At 55.5% G+C, this 15,709-nt stretch overlaps 1 protein-coding gene across 1 annotated transcript in view; it reads right to left on the reverse strand.

The window, feature by feature from the left end:
* CEP104 (centrosomal protein 104) overlaps window positions 1-15,709 on the reverse strand; it is a 223,291-nt gene that overhangs the window by 178,429 nt on the left and 29,153 nt on the right. The window lies entirely within an intron of this gene.

Raw genomic sequence — 15,709 nt, forward strand, 5'->3', positions numbered from 1 at the left:
CGTGCCCAGAACAGAGCCAGGACTAAGGGTACCAACTATTCAAGGAGTGAGGGCCCTTCCCCTGAGCCTAGAGGGGTTTGGTTTCTGAACAACACCTCCATCAGCCCAAATATACATGATGTGAAACCCACATACCTCGGTCACAGGCCGCATGGGCTAGCATGGCTCCGGCCACCTGCTGGGGTAAGGATGCTATTCCATTATGAGGCACAGAGCTACCAAGCTGGTGGTGGAGCTGGGCCACAGCCTGGCACTTGCCCCACTGACCATGCAGGACCCGAAGGGGCAACCACGACCTCTATCTCATCTCTTCTGGCGCCATCTGGGTGGAACTGGGGCTGCAAACGTCAGTGGGAACACACTTTTTTTGCTGCTGCAAACGTCAGTGGGAACAAAAGTACAGACATGTGGACAGAAGCCCAAACACTTGGCAAAAGGGTAGGACGTCGGGAGCAGACTACAGCCCTGCATACACCCCAAACATGACAGCCACCCGTCCGTCCTGGGGCCTTTTCTCCTATGGCAGAATAGACTGGCGGTGCAGAGCATGGCTCCTTGGGGCCGCTTCAGCTGACAGGGATCCCTGCAGTACTGAGCTCCCATTCTGCAAAACACAAGCTAGAAAAAGCAAAGCTTCTACTGAGGCTTTTCCAGCGGCGCCAAGGCAGGAGAAATCCACAGCCCACAGGAAGGAGCTGAAATGGGGGCTCTGATCAGAGGCGGCAGGAGTCTGGGGGGCCTGCTAGGCCCTTGCTCGCTCCCCCCTTCACGTTTGCATCCACCTTAGTGCCAGAACTGGGCTGCTACAGATGGCGAGTCCCCAGGTCTGTGCGGTGCTGTCCACACCTGGCCCCCGACACGCACAGATGCATAAGGAGGGTCCCTCGATGGAGAACACTAACTGCCTGTCCCGCAGGCTCGGAAAGCACTTTTACCGACATGGGCTGTGTTTTTAATGTAATATAATGCTTCTTCAAGCAGTATTAATGGATGCATTCCAGCCATATTAATGACTTTTTTTGGTAATTTAATCTGGGAGAAACGTGTTATTTTTTTAGCTGTGTCTTGGTGGGAAGTGTTGGTTTTGTAAAAATAAAGCACATGTTCTGACGACAGGGTTGGCTGGATCCATGGGTTTCCATTCCCTGTCCCGGCAGGGGGTTCTCTCGGAATTCAGCCATCACTCGACAAGGAGTTGATTCTGGAGTCCTCTCAGGTACCCCAGTCCTCGGAGATCCATGGGACCTAGATCTCACAAGGGTCCCTTCGGGTACTGTCCACAAAGATCTGGGTGGGGTCCCTTCAGGATGTGAGGAAGGGGGACTGGGCTCCAGTGTAGTAGGAATCGGTTTTTAATTCATCCCACATAAAGTACATTCCAAAGGGGCCGGGTAGGTGGCGCTGGAGGTAAGGTGTCTGCCTTGCAAGCGCTAGCCAAGGAAGGACCGTGGTTCGATCCCCCGGCGTCCCATATGGTCCCCCCCAAGCCAGGGGCGATTTCTGAGCACATAGCCAGGAGTAACCCCTGAGCGTCAACCGGGTGTGGCCCAAAAACCAAAAAAAAAAAAAAGTACATTCCAAAGAGCAAGTTTCATTCTTAAGAGATGCATCACTAAATAAAAATATTAAAAAAAAAAAAGAGATGCATCAGTGGGGCTGGAGCAATAGCACAGGGTAGGGCATTTGTTTGCCTTGCACACAGCTGACCCAGGATGGACCTGGATTCAATCCCTAATGTGTCCCATATGGTCCCCAAGCCAGGAGTGATTTCTGAGCACATAGCCAGGAGTAACCCCTGAGCATCACCAGGTATGACCAAAAAGCCAAATACTGAGAGAGAGAGAGAGAGAGAGAGAGAGAGAGAGAGAGAGAGAGAGAGAGAGAGAGAGAGAGAGAGAAGTTCCCATAACTCAACTCTTCTTTTATTTTTGGTTTTTGGGCCACACCCGGCAGTGCTCAGGGGTTACTCCTGGCTCCATGCTCAGAAATTACTCCTGGCAGGCACGGGGGACCTTATGGGATGCTGGGATTCGAACCGATGATCTTCTGCATGAAAGGCAAACGCCTTACCTCCATGCTATCTCACCGGTCCCATAACCCAACTCTTCTAAGGGTACACTGGGCTTGTTGCAAATCTGAAGTCATGTTCTCGGTGAGAGCCAAAGGCAGTTTTTGGTTTCAAAGAATTGTAAGGGCCAGGAGATGGTATAGGAGTCAGGCACCACGTGGCCCCCTAAGAATTCCGCTGGGGCCCATACAGAATTGAGTCCATTTTTTAGGGAGGTCAGAGGGCCAGGTCTCTGATGGAGCACGCCTGCATGCTCCCATCCATACATGTGCAATCCAAATGATGTCTCAGCAGATTCCCACCTGCATGGGGGTCCCAGGGACTGTGTCAGATCAGCAAGCTGACCATGACAAGTTACAACTCTTTTTTTTTGGTTTTTGGGTCACACCCGGCAGTGCTCAGGGGTTACTCCTGACTCTACGCTCAGAATTCACTCCTGGCAGGCTTGGGGGGAACATTGGGATGCCGGAATTCGAACCACAGTCCTGTGTGCAAAGCAAACACCCTACCTTCATGCGATCTCTCCAGCCCCCTAGTTATAACCCTTAACAGCTTTTCATTTAACAGCTTGTGGAGGTCTGTCCCTACAGGCATAGAACACTCCGATTACTTTTCACCACTATCCACTAATTTCTTCTTTTTCAAGTAGTGTCAACAGCAGATGCAGCAACCATATCAGCAGGGCCCTTTCTATACAGGACCTGGATACATAAATCCTGATGTATAGAAACCCAGGGAGAAACCCCAAAGTTTCTCACTTCTGACATTGCTTGGGCTACTGTCAGGTCCCTATGCTCAGAACTCAGTGCTCTCCCCCATCAGTGAGCATACCCACTGCTCACCTGTGTGGCCGCCCCCCTTTGGGGTTTCATGAACCTAGATATGAGCCCCAAACTCCCAGCACTCTCAGTGCTGTTCACCTTCAGAAGGCCAAGCAGAGAGATTGAAGGGGTGTGAGGCCGGGCTCAGCATTTCTGCTTTGCGGTACCCAGCTTTCCCACACATGGGGCTTCCTCTCTCCAGGACTTCTTCTGGGGATTTTGTTTGTGTTAGGACCACACCCAACTATACCCAGGGCTTCCTCCTGGCTCTGTACTCTGGAATCACTTCTGGCACTGTTCTTGAACCCTGTACGGTGCCAGGGTTTGAACCCATGCCAACTGCGTACAAGTGCCCTCCCGACTGTTCTATAGTTCCAGTCTTCCTCTCGGACTTCACTAACATTTAACTATGCCCAGAACCACATTGCAGACCAATGTAATGCCAGACACTTCTTTCAATCTCTTTTTAGAAGATGCCACGTACCGGAGACCAAAGCCAGGTGAGCCATGGGCAAGGCAAGCGTCCCCCTGGACTGTGGCCGCAACCCCTGACTCTTGTTTTTATCTGTAACAACCAGACAGTGCTCAGTGCTTACTCCTGCCTCCGAGCCCAGGGACCACATATGATGGTGCTCAGGGGACCATGTGCGGCCGTTGGCATTTGGAGTGGGGACTGCTGTGTGCCGCGCAAGCTGCTGAAGTGCTGTAGTTATGTAGATCCAAGTGAGTAAACACACCGAGTCCTTTCCCCAACCAGGGAGACCGGGTTGGCGAGGATGCTGCACCTGGGGACAATGCAAAGGACTTGGAAGCTGAGAGAAATGTGCAGCCCGGATCCGCCTTGTCATTCCACATACCTGCAACCAAAGTCCCAGCTGCATTCCACTGAGGCCACGCCTCTCAGAGGGCCACGCCCACTAGACCACACCCATGCAAGGCCACGCCCCTTGTGAGGACATGCACAAGGCCACACCCTCACGGGACCACGCCCCTCCATGAGGCCACGCCCAGGAAACCATGCCCATACACGAGCCCACATCTCTCTGAGACTGCGCCCACCGACAGGCCACGCCCACAAAGACGCCATGCCTGGAGGACCAGCCCATATACAAGATCTCACCTCCCTGTGAGCCACGCCCCCACAGACCACACCCACAATGAAGGCCACGCCCTCCACGAGGCCATGCCCGCAAGACCACGTCCATCAAGACGCCCATACCCTTATGAAGCCACGCCCGTTGACAGGCCACACCCACAAAGAAGCCACTCCCAGTAGACCACACCCCCAAACAAGGCCACACCTCACACCAGGGTCTTCTAGCTTCTCCCAGCAACTCTCCTGCATTTCTGGCTCCAGTGAATGCTGGGTCCCTGCCGAGCTGGCAGGCCTGGCACCCTGCAGAGGGTTGGGATCTTACTGGGTGTCAGGCACCCGCCTCTTTCTCTGGCTGGGCCTGAATGTGTCTCCTCTGGCGTCTGCGACATGTCGCCCTCCATGGGGGGACAATGAGTCTCGGGACCTACCTCCACGCCCCGAACCCCACTAGGATCTTGGAGGACATGGCAGAACCTCCAACTGGGAGAGTTGCCAGAGGAGCCCACTCTGGGGGACCTGCCATCAGGGAGGTGTTGCCCCAAGAGTGGAAGGAGCATCACTGTGAGCCTGCAGAGGAGGACCTTGAAACACACTCGATGGATCTGAGGTTTCCTACCAGTTTTGGTGGGGGCACCCCCAACTGTGTAGGAGGCTTATAGGCCTAGGATCCCCACATGTGACTCTCAGACCTAGGATTTTTTCAGGTGACTCTCAGGCACAGGGTCCTTCCATGACTTTCAACCAACCCTGTCCAATGGGCTGGGCTGTCAGTCTGTGTGTGACACAAGTGAGAAGGGACTAAGGCTGAACCACTGGCACAGGTTATACACCCTGGTTGCATGTGCAATCTGATTGACCATCCCATTGACCTCATTGGCATAACAACACATACACTTACTTTGTAAACCCACAGAAGGACCCTGTCACTCTCTCCCAGGACTAAATGCTGATTTACCCGGTCAGACCTGCCCACTTTTGGGAAGGGGTCTGTGGGAGGTAACAAAAGGGGTGCCTCAGGGGCAGGAAAGGATTCGGAGATTCATCGAGAGGCTAGGAGAAGCAAGATGAAGAGACAGGTTTGAATGCAGGGCTGCTTATAGAGCGGGCTGAAAAGGTTTAAAAGCTTAGGAGTCACACATGGTGGCTAGGACCTTAAAAAAGTTGATGTCTCCTGAAACCTGACTGCCCTGAAGACGTAGACCTGCTGGCTGGAGGTGGTTGCAGATGCATGGTCCGGGCTGGCAGAGAAAGGCCTCTCACCATCCATTCACCATCATCCACCTCCATCAAGGACTCAATAATTAATGTGATAATCAACAGGACCCCAGGATTAACTGTCTTCCAGACCTTATTTACATATGGGAGAATGAGCTCATCTTACAAATCCATATAAGGCATGTGTTATCTGATTGACAGCCCCATAATCACTTCGTTCTCTCATTTGCAAGTGCAACCAGATTGGTTGTTTATGGATAACCTCAGAGGTTACAGCCAATTAGAGCACAAACAACTGTGGGATGGGGATACATAATGTATATAAACACAGGGATTTATGCATCAGGGATTAAACCAGACCTACTGCATGCAAAGCATATGCAGTCTGTTGATCTCTCTCTCTCTCCTCTCTCATCCTCACCAAAAATGTGCCCCCTTGTGCTGCCCCACACAGTACTGCCCCTCCTCATGTCTCCAAGACCCTCATGTTTCTGTGCCTGTCATATTCAGGACCCTGTGGGAGAGCAGGGTAAGAGACTTGCGTGGCCCTTCCAGCCCATAGTTCTGTGTACCCCTGGCTCTGTCCTCCTGTGGTTCTGAATTCCCATGTCCCTGTGTTCCCAGAGCTCTGCTCCAATGACTCTGTGCTCCCAATGGCTCTGTGGTTCCATGATTCTGTAGTTCCATGACTCTGTGGTTCCATGGCCCTGGGATTCTGTGACTCTGTGGTTCTGTGGCTCTGTAATCATGACTCTGATTCCATGACGGTATTTCTATGTGTCTATGGTTCCATGGCTCTGTGATTCAGTGAATCTATGATTCTGTGGCTCTGTGGTTCCTTGACTATGATTTCATGGCTCCATAATTTTATGACGCTGTGGTTCTGTGTTTCCATTGATCTGTGATTCCATGACACTGTGGTTATACTATAACTTTGTGCTCCGATGGCTTTGTGATTTCATGGCTCTTGGTTCTGTGGCTATGTTGTTCTCTGGCTCTCTGGCTCTATAGTTTGGTGACTCTATGACTGTGGTTCTGTGATTCCATGACTCAATGATTCCATAGCTTGGTGATTCCATGACTCTGTGGTTCCGTGGCTTTGCAGTTTCATGGCTCTGTAATCAAAGAACTCTGATTCCATGACTATGATTCTGTGTGTCTGTCTCTCTATGGCTCTGTGGTTCCATGGTTCTGTGCTTCAGTGGATCTATGATTCTGTTCTTTTGTGATTTCTTGACTGCGATCTCATGACTCTATGATACCATAACTCTGGGGTTTCATGGCTCTGTGGTTCTATGTTTCCACTGATCTGTGTTTCCATGTCTCTGTCATCTTGTCTTTGTGCTCCCACGGCCTTTGTTCATTGCCCAGAATTCCACAACCCCATAGTTCTGTCCTTCCAGTGCTCAGCCTATGGATCCACAACTCTGAGACTTCATGGTTTTCAATGATTCTGAGACTTCTGAGACTCCATGTGTTTTCCAGGATTTGTGGCCCCATGAGTCCATGGCTCTGTGGTTTCAAGGACCTTATTGGAGACATGATTCCAAGACTGTGGTTCCATGATTCTATGGCTTCATGGTCCCCGAGGGAATTGTGGGATTGCAGAACTCTATGGTTCTATTACTCTGTGACTTCATGGCCCTGTGGCCCTTGGATCCGTGACTTCATCCCATGTGGTTCTGTAACTGTGACTCCGAAGCCCTGTGGTTCTATAGCTCTGATTTTTTTTTTTTTTTTTTTTTTTTGGTTTTTGGGACACACCCGGCGTTGCTCAGGGGTTACTCCTGGCTGTCTGCTCAGAAATAGCTCCTGGCAGGCACAGGGGACCATATGGGACACTGGGTTTCGAACCAACCACCTTTGGTCCTGGGTCGGCTGCTTTCAAGGCAAACACCGCTGTGCTATCTCTCCGGGCCCTGGTTTTTTTTTTTTTTTTTTTTTTTTTTTTTTTTTTTTTTTTTTTTTTAATGGCTCTCCTAGGTCTTATTATCTCATATGAACACCCAGTCTGGCTGCTTTTACTAAAACCAGATCTTCCTGGTCAAACTTCATTTTCAGAACCTGGGGGAGGGGCCAGAGCAGTGGCACAGTGGTAGGATGTTTGCTTTGCACGCAGCTGACCCAGGACAGACAATAGTTGGATCCCCCGGCATCCCATATGGTCCCTGAAGCCAGGAGAGATTTCTGTGCGCATAGCTAGGAGAAACCCCAAGCATCACCGGGGTGGGGTGGCTCAAAAACAAAAAAGACAATAACAAAACAAAACAAAACAACCCCCCATAAAACTGAAAACAGAACTGGGGCAGTTGGCAGTGGTGGGGGTTGGGGGGCATGTAGCTTGGACTTGCAGTGCCAGGGGCCCCTCGAGCATTCTAACCAAGCTGGCCAGGTGGTTGGATGTGAGACCCTCAGGATTGGCTCTGTGGTGCTGGACCCTTGGGACTGTCCCACTGTGCAGGTGGGCAGCTACACCTGGCTTGGTTGGTGCAGGGGGTCATTGCCCGTGTGCTCCGGGAACCCTGCAGTGCCAGTGCTCAGAGCCATCTCCTGGCTTCTCTGAAGATTTCTTCACACTGTTTGCCAGCCTGAGGCCTGGTGCCCAAGGAAGGGGCAGGGGATGAGTTAAAGGAGAGATTGGCCCTTTCTGCCTTAGTCCTATTGCTAGTGATATTGGGGCCGGTGTGTGTGAAGAACTTCCACATTGTGGGTTTGAATCAAAAAAATTATCAGTTCACACCTGGCACTCCAGACTCAGTTTTTTTTTTTTTGGGAGGGAGGGGGGTTTACACCTGGCAGCTCTCAGGAGTTATTCCTGGCTCTACGCTCAGAAATTGCTCCTGGCAGGCTTGGGGGACCCTATGGAATACCGGGATTCGAACCACCATCCTTCTGCATGCAAGGCAAAAGCCCTACCTCCATGCTATCTCTCCGGCCCCTCAGGATCAGATTTTAACTATACTAGCCCCAGGTCTTTGCAGACAAGGTGCAAGCTTAGCAACCGGCTACCTTGATGTTTTCTCTGCCAGCACTCTTTCATTCCACAGCCCAAGAGGTCTGTATCCACAGATGTAGAAACAGAATCCTCAGTCCTGCAGAGCAGCCCCTGTCCCCCACCCTCTCCTCCTCCTCCTCCTCACCCCTGCTCTCAGCTTCTCTTCTGTCCACTCCTGCTCCTCTTCTTCCTTAGGCCACTTGGACCAAATACTCCTTAGCCTCGCCCCTTCGTTGTTTCTCTCTGTCATTGGCTACACGCCAACCAGGTCTATGTCCTATGACCAATCAGATCCCCTGTGTGTGTTGGCCTCCCTTAAATTTCCAGTGGCTGTAACTGTCCTTCTTCCCACTGGGTGCCCTGAGGTCCTGGCCCTGCTGATTGTCTCCTCCTCATCATTTCCTCCTCAGGCAGGAGCAGAGGAGGGAGCCTCTGACTTCAGAGACCCTCCCTGGAGGCAGGAATTTCTGGAGTCTGGCAACCCTGTTTCTATGGAGATGTCTGTGACACCTTATTCTGCTCCAGGGTTCCCAGGCCACAGCCACAGGCGGCTCTTTCAGGACCGACCTCCCAGCCACTGCCAAGCCAGGGCCTGAGCACAGCAGAGTGCCTCCTGCTGGCCACCTCCTGGCCACCTGGGTGCCTGGTGCCATGCTCACCCCCGGAACCCCAGTAACAAGGAAGTCGGGCAGGATCAGCAGCCCCATGGCCCGGAGCCTGGTGGTCCTGCAGAGCATGGCCGGCAGGGCCGAGTTCCAGATTCCCACCTGGAAACTAAGCTCCCGACAGAACTCGCTCAGCCAGTCCGCCCAGGCCCTGAGCCGCTACTACAGGAAGATGGTAGAGAGCCCATGGGATGGCCAGTCGCGGCCTGGGTTCAATCCCTGACTCCCCGTAAAGTCCCCTGAGCCTGCCAGGAGTGATCCCTGAATGCAGAGGCATGATAAACCCCATGTGACCCAAAATGCACTGCACACACACACACACACACACACACACACACACACACACACACACCCCCGCAGAGCACCCACCCAGGGGCCTGCAGGAAGGTGCACTGCCAGGCATGGGAACTGTGTGCCTTCCTCCAAGGGGCACCGAGAGACAGAGCAGTGGGGCTCCTGTATCTATCAGCACCCCTGGGTTAGCCCACACCCCTGAGCAGGCAGGCAGGCCTGTGTGTGTGCTTGCTGGCCGGCCCCTCATCTTCCCGGCTGTGTTTTGGGTCACCCTGAGGCCCAGCCTCGCTCTCCCCTCTCGGCCAGAGCATGGTAAAGCGGGAAGGTGGCTTTCACGACTCTGAGAAGCAGAATTCCAGCTTCCTGGCCCAGGTGGACAAGCTGCAGAAGGCATTTCTCAAGAGGCCTGGCTGCCCGCAGCTGAGCACTAGGGCCACGTCCATGGCCCACTGTGGTGAGCATGGGGTAGGGGCTTGCGGGGGGGGGGGGCGCGGGGGTACACGGACATGTGCAGAAGCCGCAGGCGTGTGAGCCTGGCGATAGAGAGCCCAGCCCTGGAGGACCAGGACTGCTCAGTATGTCCCTGTTCCCATCTCCATCGAGGCACAGGAGGGCTGGGGAAGGGCAGGAGACAGTAGAAGCTTCTGGATGCTTTAGCAAAGAACTAGATAGGGGCAGCCATAGAGAGCTTCTGTGGGTCCCTCATAACTGATCAGAACCCGCCATCTGGTCTGACCTGTATTGCTCAATAGGAGACCGAGACTCCAACCGGGCAGGGAACACTCCAGGGGGGCCCCAAATTACAGGCAAGGCCTGGGTTGGCCCCCAGTCTGTCCTGCAGAGGGCCTGGCACTGGGGTTCTGTTTGTGAATTCCATCCAGCCCTTGGGCAAAGTGGAGACCCTCAACCCTTGTGAGGACTCTAAGCCCTGCCCCCATCAGCGTACCCACTTTGCTCAGGCTCCAACCGCCCTGCAGTGGGGGGTCTCGAGGAGCGTGGCAAGGCACATAATCATGTGAGTGCTCGTCTGTGCCCACTAACCCCATAGGGGCTCCCTTCCTGGTGGCACATGCATGTGCAGGGCAGAGGGACTTGACAACACTTGAAGAGGGACCCTTGCCGGTAGATGGAGCCAGGGTGCGGCCCCTGGTGGGTGGGGGTCACAGCTTTAGTGGTCACCACGGAGCAGTGTCATTTGAGGGACTTGTCCTCTCCCCAGCGTAGGCAGATCAGGGCCTGTCTGCCTCGGCCTCTGCATCCCCGTTTCCCTGCAGGAGAGGCTGTGGTCAGCATGTGGGTTCCCCGCAGGTCTGCCCGCATCTACAAATCTGCTTGAGACGGGGATCACTTCTGAGTCCCTCAGTAAAACCAAGGACTTGGACTACTGTGAGAAGGTCCAGAGAATGGAGAGTGTCGGTGAGAGAACCACCTTCCAAGCCCATAGATGAGCCCCCATTCCCTCCCCCCCGGGAAAAGTGCTCTTAAGACCCTGGAGACTCTCAGGAGGCACTCCCAAAGGAGTCCCTCTTTTTCAGCTTAAAAATGGGGTGCTACCAGAGCCAGAAGACAGCAGGGAGGGTACTGGTCTTGCAAGTGGCTGACCCAGGTTCAATCCCCAGCATTCAAGAAGGGAGGGATTCCTAAGTGCAGAGCTGAGAGTCACCCCTGAGCATTGCCCGGGTGTGGCCCCCAAACAAACAAAAAATGGGGCACTGAAGCCAAGAAAAGCACGTGGGGCATGGTGCCAGGGTTCCCGTCCTAGCTTGCACTGATATCCCGGGCCAGGCATCCCCCCAGAACCTCTCCTGCCTCGGAGTAAGAGCGCTTGTGAGTTCCGTTACCTGCGGAGAAGCTCGTCAGTGAGTCTCAGTCCAGCAGCCAGCGGCCTTGAGTTGGAACAGAAGGCGCCCCACAAGAGGATGCCCTGGTACATAGCTGTCATCAACGAGAAGGTGCCTCTGGCCTGGGGGCTCAGGGTCAGGCAGGGGTGCAGGGCCTGAGGGTCCCCAGCTGGGTGGGGTCCAGACTCAGCCCCAGTCGCCCACCATGGGGCAGGAGGCACTGAAGGGTCCAGGTCTGTAAGGGGCACAGAAGGAAGGAATCCACGGTCACCACGGGGTGGCCGAGGATGGGCTGGTGGCACCTGGGCTGTGTGGGGTAGGGTGTGGTTCGGGGAGGCCTGTGGAAAGCCAGCTCACTGTGCTGCCCTAGGAACACTGTCTGCTGATGCTGGAGGAGGAGCTGCAGCGACTCTCCAGGCTGGATGTGCAGCTGCAACGCAAAGACCTGGAGCTCCTGGCGCTGCGGGAGAAACAGGAGCTGCTGAGGACGCAGCTGCGGTGCCTGACACGGGGCCGGGGCCTGGAGGGCAGTCCGCAGTCCACGGTGAGATGGAGGGGCCCCGCAGTCCGTGGGGAGACCCTTCATCTTAGGGAGCACCCTCACCTCCCAGAGAACCCTCACTTCTGGGAGCACCCTCGCTTTCAGGAGCACCCACATTTCCGGGAGCACCCTCATATCCTTGCTGTCCACTGGGCCTCTTGCTACCAGGCTCGCCCAAGGTGGGGCCCCAGGTTTGAATCATGGGTCCAATGCAGAAATAGGGCGGGGGTGGTCTAGTGTCGCTCCCCCCTCCAGCCACCCCTACTCTACAGTTTCCCACCCCAGAGAGGTCCAGGAGGGGACCCATGGGGTGGCACCCTACAGCGCTGCTCTGCTTCCACTCTCACCCCTGTCTTTGGCTCTCCACAATGAGCGGTTGAGGAAGTGTATGCGGTCAACTGGCAGCCAGGGCAAGGGCAGGGCAGGGCAGCCTCAGGCAGGCATGTCTGCATCACTGGGTGTCAGTGTCCACCCAGGAGGGAAGGTCTCCAGGTGTCAAGGGGGCTGTCCCCTCCCAGAGGACGGGCTGGTGGCTTGCAGGAGGGCTCTCGGAGTGCACAAGGATGCCAATCTCTGAGCATCACGTGAAGGAGCCGCTTGCCTTGGGGGTGTGTGGGCTCCCCTGATACGATCCTTTTTTTTGGGGGGGGGGCCACACCCGGTGATGCTCAGGGGTTACTCCTGGCTGACTGCTCAGAAATAGCTCCTGGCAGGCACAGGGGACCATATGGGACACCGGGATTCGAACCAACCACCTTTGGTCCTGGATCGGCTGCTTGCAAGGCAAATGCCGCTGTGCTATCTCTCCGGGCCCGTCCCCTGATACGATCCTGTGTGGACTCCCCTACAGTGGGGAGAGATGAGGCACACTGAGAAGAGGCTCGAGTCTTTCCATCCTCTCCCCAACCTGGCTCAGGGGTGCCCAGCAGCTGGGTTCTAGGCTGAAGACCCTGGGCCCCTGCCGTAGCCAGCCTCGCTCCTGTGTCTTCCAGATGCAGGAGGACGACAGCTCCTCCCTCAGGGACCAAGACGACCGAGACCTGGAGCTGGAAGTCGCCATTTTCAAGGAGGAAGAGGTCCTGGAAGAGGGGCCAGGCCTGGAAGGGGGCAGCAGGAGCAGTTCTGTCCTGGAGCAAGAAGACTTGCCGGACGAGGAAGAGTACCAAGTGCTGGAGCTGGAGCTGGCAGAGGACGAGGAAGAGGAGGAGGAGGAGGAGCGGGAGCTGAGGGACACGAGGCCCTCCCTGCATCTGAACGCCGCGTTCCAAGAGGAGCTCATGAACCAGCTGCAGGAGATGGAGCACCTGATGCAGGACTTCCAGATGGAGCTCGAGGTCACCAGGAACAGCTACTCGATGGCCACAGGTGGGCCGGGCCGAGGGGCAGGGCAGGGGGCAATGGAGGAAGCCGAGTGCCAGAGCTGGGCCAGCGCCTGTCTCCCTTCCCTCCATCCTCCTGGCATAGGGGCCATCACCACGTTGCTGAGACAGGTGGAGTACCAGGATGCTCAGCTGCGCAAGGGGAACATGGAAAAGGAGAAGCTCAGGAAGGAGCTCCAGGACCGCAAGCACCAGCTGCTGGCCATGTCTGATAAGGTGGACTTCTGGCCGGCCTGCACCCCAGTACCTGCAGGCCCCGCCCACTGTCTGGTGGCTATGCCCCGCCCTTTCCCATATGCCCCGCCTCCTGGCTGTAGGCACCGCCCCTTCCCAGATCTATATTCTGCCTAGTATGCCCAGTCCCTTCCCCTGGCCCACCTTCTGGCTACTATGCCCCGCCCCTTTCCATCTGCCCCGCCTCCTGGCTGTGTGCCCCTTCCCCGGCCCCTCTCTGCCCACTCACCTTCTGTCCAGTCCACTGATGGACACTGCACTCCGGTCACTGATCTCCAGTGGAAGTGGGCTGGGCACACAGGGCCTGCAAGCAGCCTCTGGCATCTCCCTTTGTCCCCTACCCCCAGGGATGAGACTCCCAGTCCCAGCACCCATGGGAGGCACCCCTGGGCTTTTGGTTTCATCAGAGCTAATTCCATAAGGATCTCTGCAGAACCAGGGCGCCTCCTGCCTGGACTCTTCTGCCCATTTGGTCATGCTCACGCGCCTGGGCATCATCAGTGACCTTTCCCCTCCCCGGCCAGTGGCCAGCAGAGACCTGACCCGATGCTCCCACCCACTGCCTCATGCTTACCCCGGGGGCTCTCCGCACCCCACACTCTGCCTTGCAGTTCTCCAAACTCCGGGAAGAGAAGAAGCAGGTAGAACTGCTGGGGCAGATGGAGAAGGAAAATCTGCTTCTGCGCCAGGTGACTGTCCCTGGCCACAGTGGGAGGGCACTTTGGGGCAACCTGCTGTGCCTGAAAAGATTGGGTGGGGGGGATCACGGGCTGCCTGCTGTCCCTCCCTCTGCCAGCAAGTGTCGGTCCTGGAAGAGTCGCTGGTGGATCGGGACCAGATTATCTCGGAGCTGAACGCCCAGGTGACGGGGCTGCAGGTGGAGGTGGAGGAGCAGCGGGGCCACCTGCAGCGATGGAAGAAACAGCAGGAGGTGGTGCAGAGCAAGGTGGAGGCGGTGCAGCGGGAGGAGCTGCTGACGCGGGCGGCCCTGGAGGCCACCCAGGCCAGGGTGAGCCATGTGGGAGTGTGTGTGTGTGTGTGTGTGTGTGTGTGTGCATAGTGTGGGTTGTGGAAGTCTGGCTGAGCATCACAGAGGGCCAGCCCTGCAGGAGAGAAGCAGTGATAAGGCCAGAGCAGATCTCAGCGCGCTCCAGCACTCTTTCAAGCCAGGAATAGGTCCTACCTTCATGGATAAGAAATACAGGGACTGGAGACATAGCATACCGGGGAGGCCATTTGCCTTGCATGCAGCCAACACAGGTTTGATCTCCAGCACACCATAGGGTCCCTGAGTCTGCTAGGTGTGATTCCTTTATTTTTTTTTCTCCTGGTTTTGGCAGCCACACTCGGTGGCATTCTGTGGTTCCTCCTGGCTCTGTGCTCCGAAATCACTCCTGGCAGGCTCGGGGGACCATATGGGATATTGGGAATCGAACCTCGGCCCGTCCTGGGTTGGCCGAGTGCAAGGCAAGTGCCCTACAGCCCTACTGCTGTGTTAGATCTACAGCCCCTGCCAGGGGCAATTCCTGAGTGCAGAGCCAGGAGTGAATCCTGAGCACTGCCAGGTGTGAACTAAAAACCAAAATACACACAAAAAGAAAGAAATAGAGGGCCCGGAGAGATAGCACAGCGGTGTTTACCTTGCAAGCAGCCGATCCAGGACCAAAGGTGGTTGGTTCGAATGCCGGTGTCCCATATGGTCCCCCGTGCCTGCCAGGAGCTATTTCTGAGCAGACAGCCAGGAGTAACCTCTGAGCACCGCCGGGTGTGGCCCAAAAACCAAAAAAAAAAAAAAAAAAAAAAAAAAGAAAGAAAGAAATAGAGAGGGTGGGAAGGGCGGGGAGACATTCACATGGAGGCTGGCACACAGACCTGGCAAGCACCAGGTCCCAGGTTGGATCCTGGCACTGCTGAGTGTCGTCGTGGGGGGCTGAGCACCCCTGTTTGAGCGACTCCTGAAGATCCAAGTACTGTGAGGTAGGACGCCCTAAACCAAAGAAAAACAGGAAATAGTCCCAGAGCACTGAGTCCTGAGCTAGCCCTGTGTCTAGACAGTCACAGCACAGACTCTGGATGCCCTTAGTCCCTATGGGGAAAGTTGGGGCAGAGAGCACAAAAGGGTCACCGGGGGAGAGCTGACCAGACGTAGCACCTGAACTCCAGTCCCTTCTAGAACAACATTCCCCTCAGCTGCCTGCAACACCCTCAGGAGCTGCCATAACATTTGGGCCCTGTCTGACCCGGGGACCACAGCCGCCCTTCCTGACCCAGGGACCTCGGTCTCCCCACAACAGCTGGACCGGCTTCGGAGTCGCATCATGCAGACCACCTTCAGCAGCAACAACAACCTCAACAGCAAGCCCATCATCTCCGAGATCACCGACAGCGACATCATGGAGACCCTGCAGGTAGAGGGGTAGGAAGAGCCACAGGCATAGGGCAGAAGTGGGGAGAGGGGCCAGGGGCCCTTTTCTTGTGGCACTCCTGGCCCTCAAGCTGGCCCTGGCAGTGAGGCAGGGCCAGGCAGGGTGGAGGGTGTAACTGGGCTCCCAAGTGTGGC

This window comes from Suncus etruscus, chromosome 6 (assembly GCF_024139225.1).
Source record: "Suncus etruscus isolate mSunEtr1 chromosome 6, mSunEtr1.pri.cur, whole genome shotgun sequence".
Taxonomy (NCBI): domain Eukaryota; kingdom Metazoa; phylum Chordata; class Mammalia; order Eulipotyphla; family Soricidae; genus Suncus; species Suncus etruscus.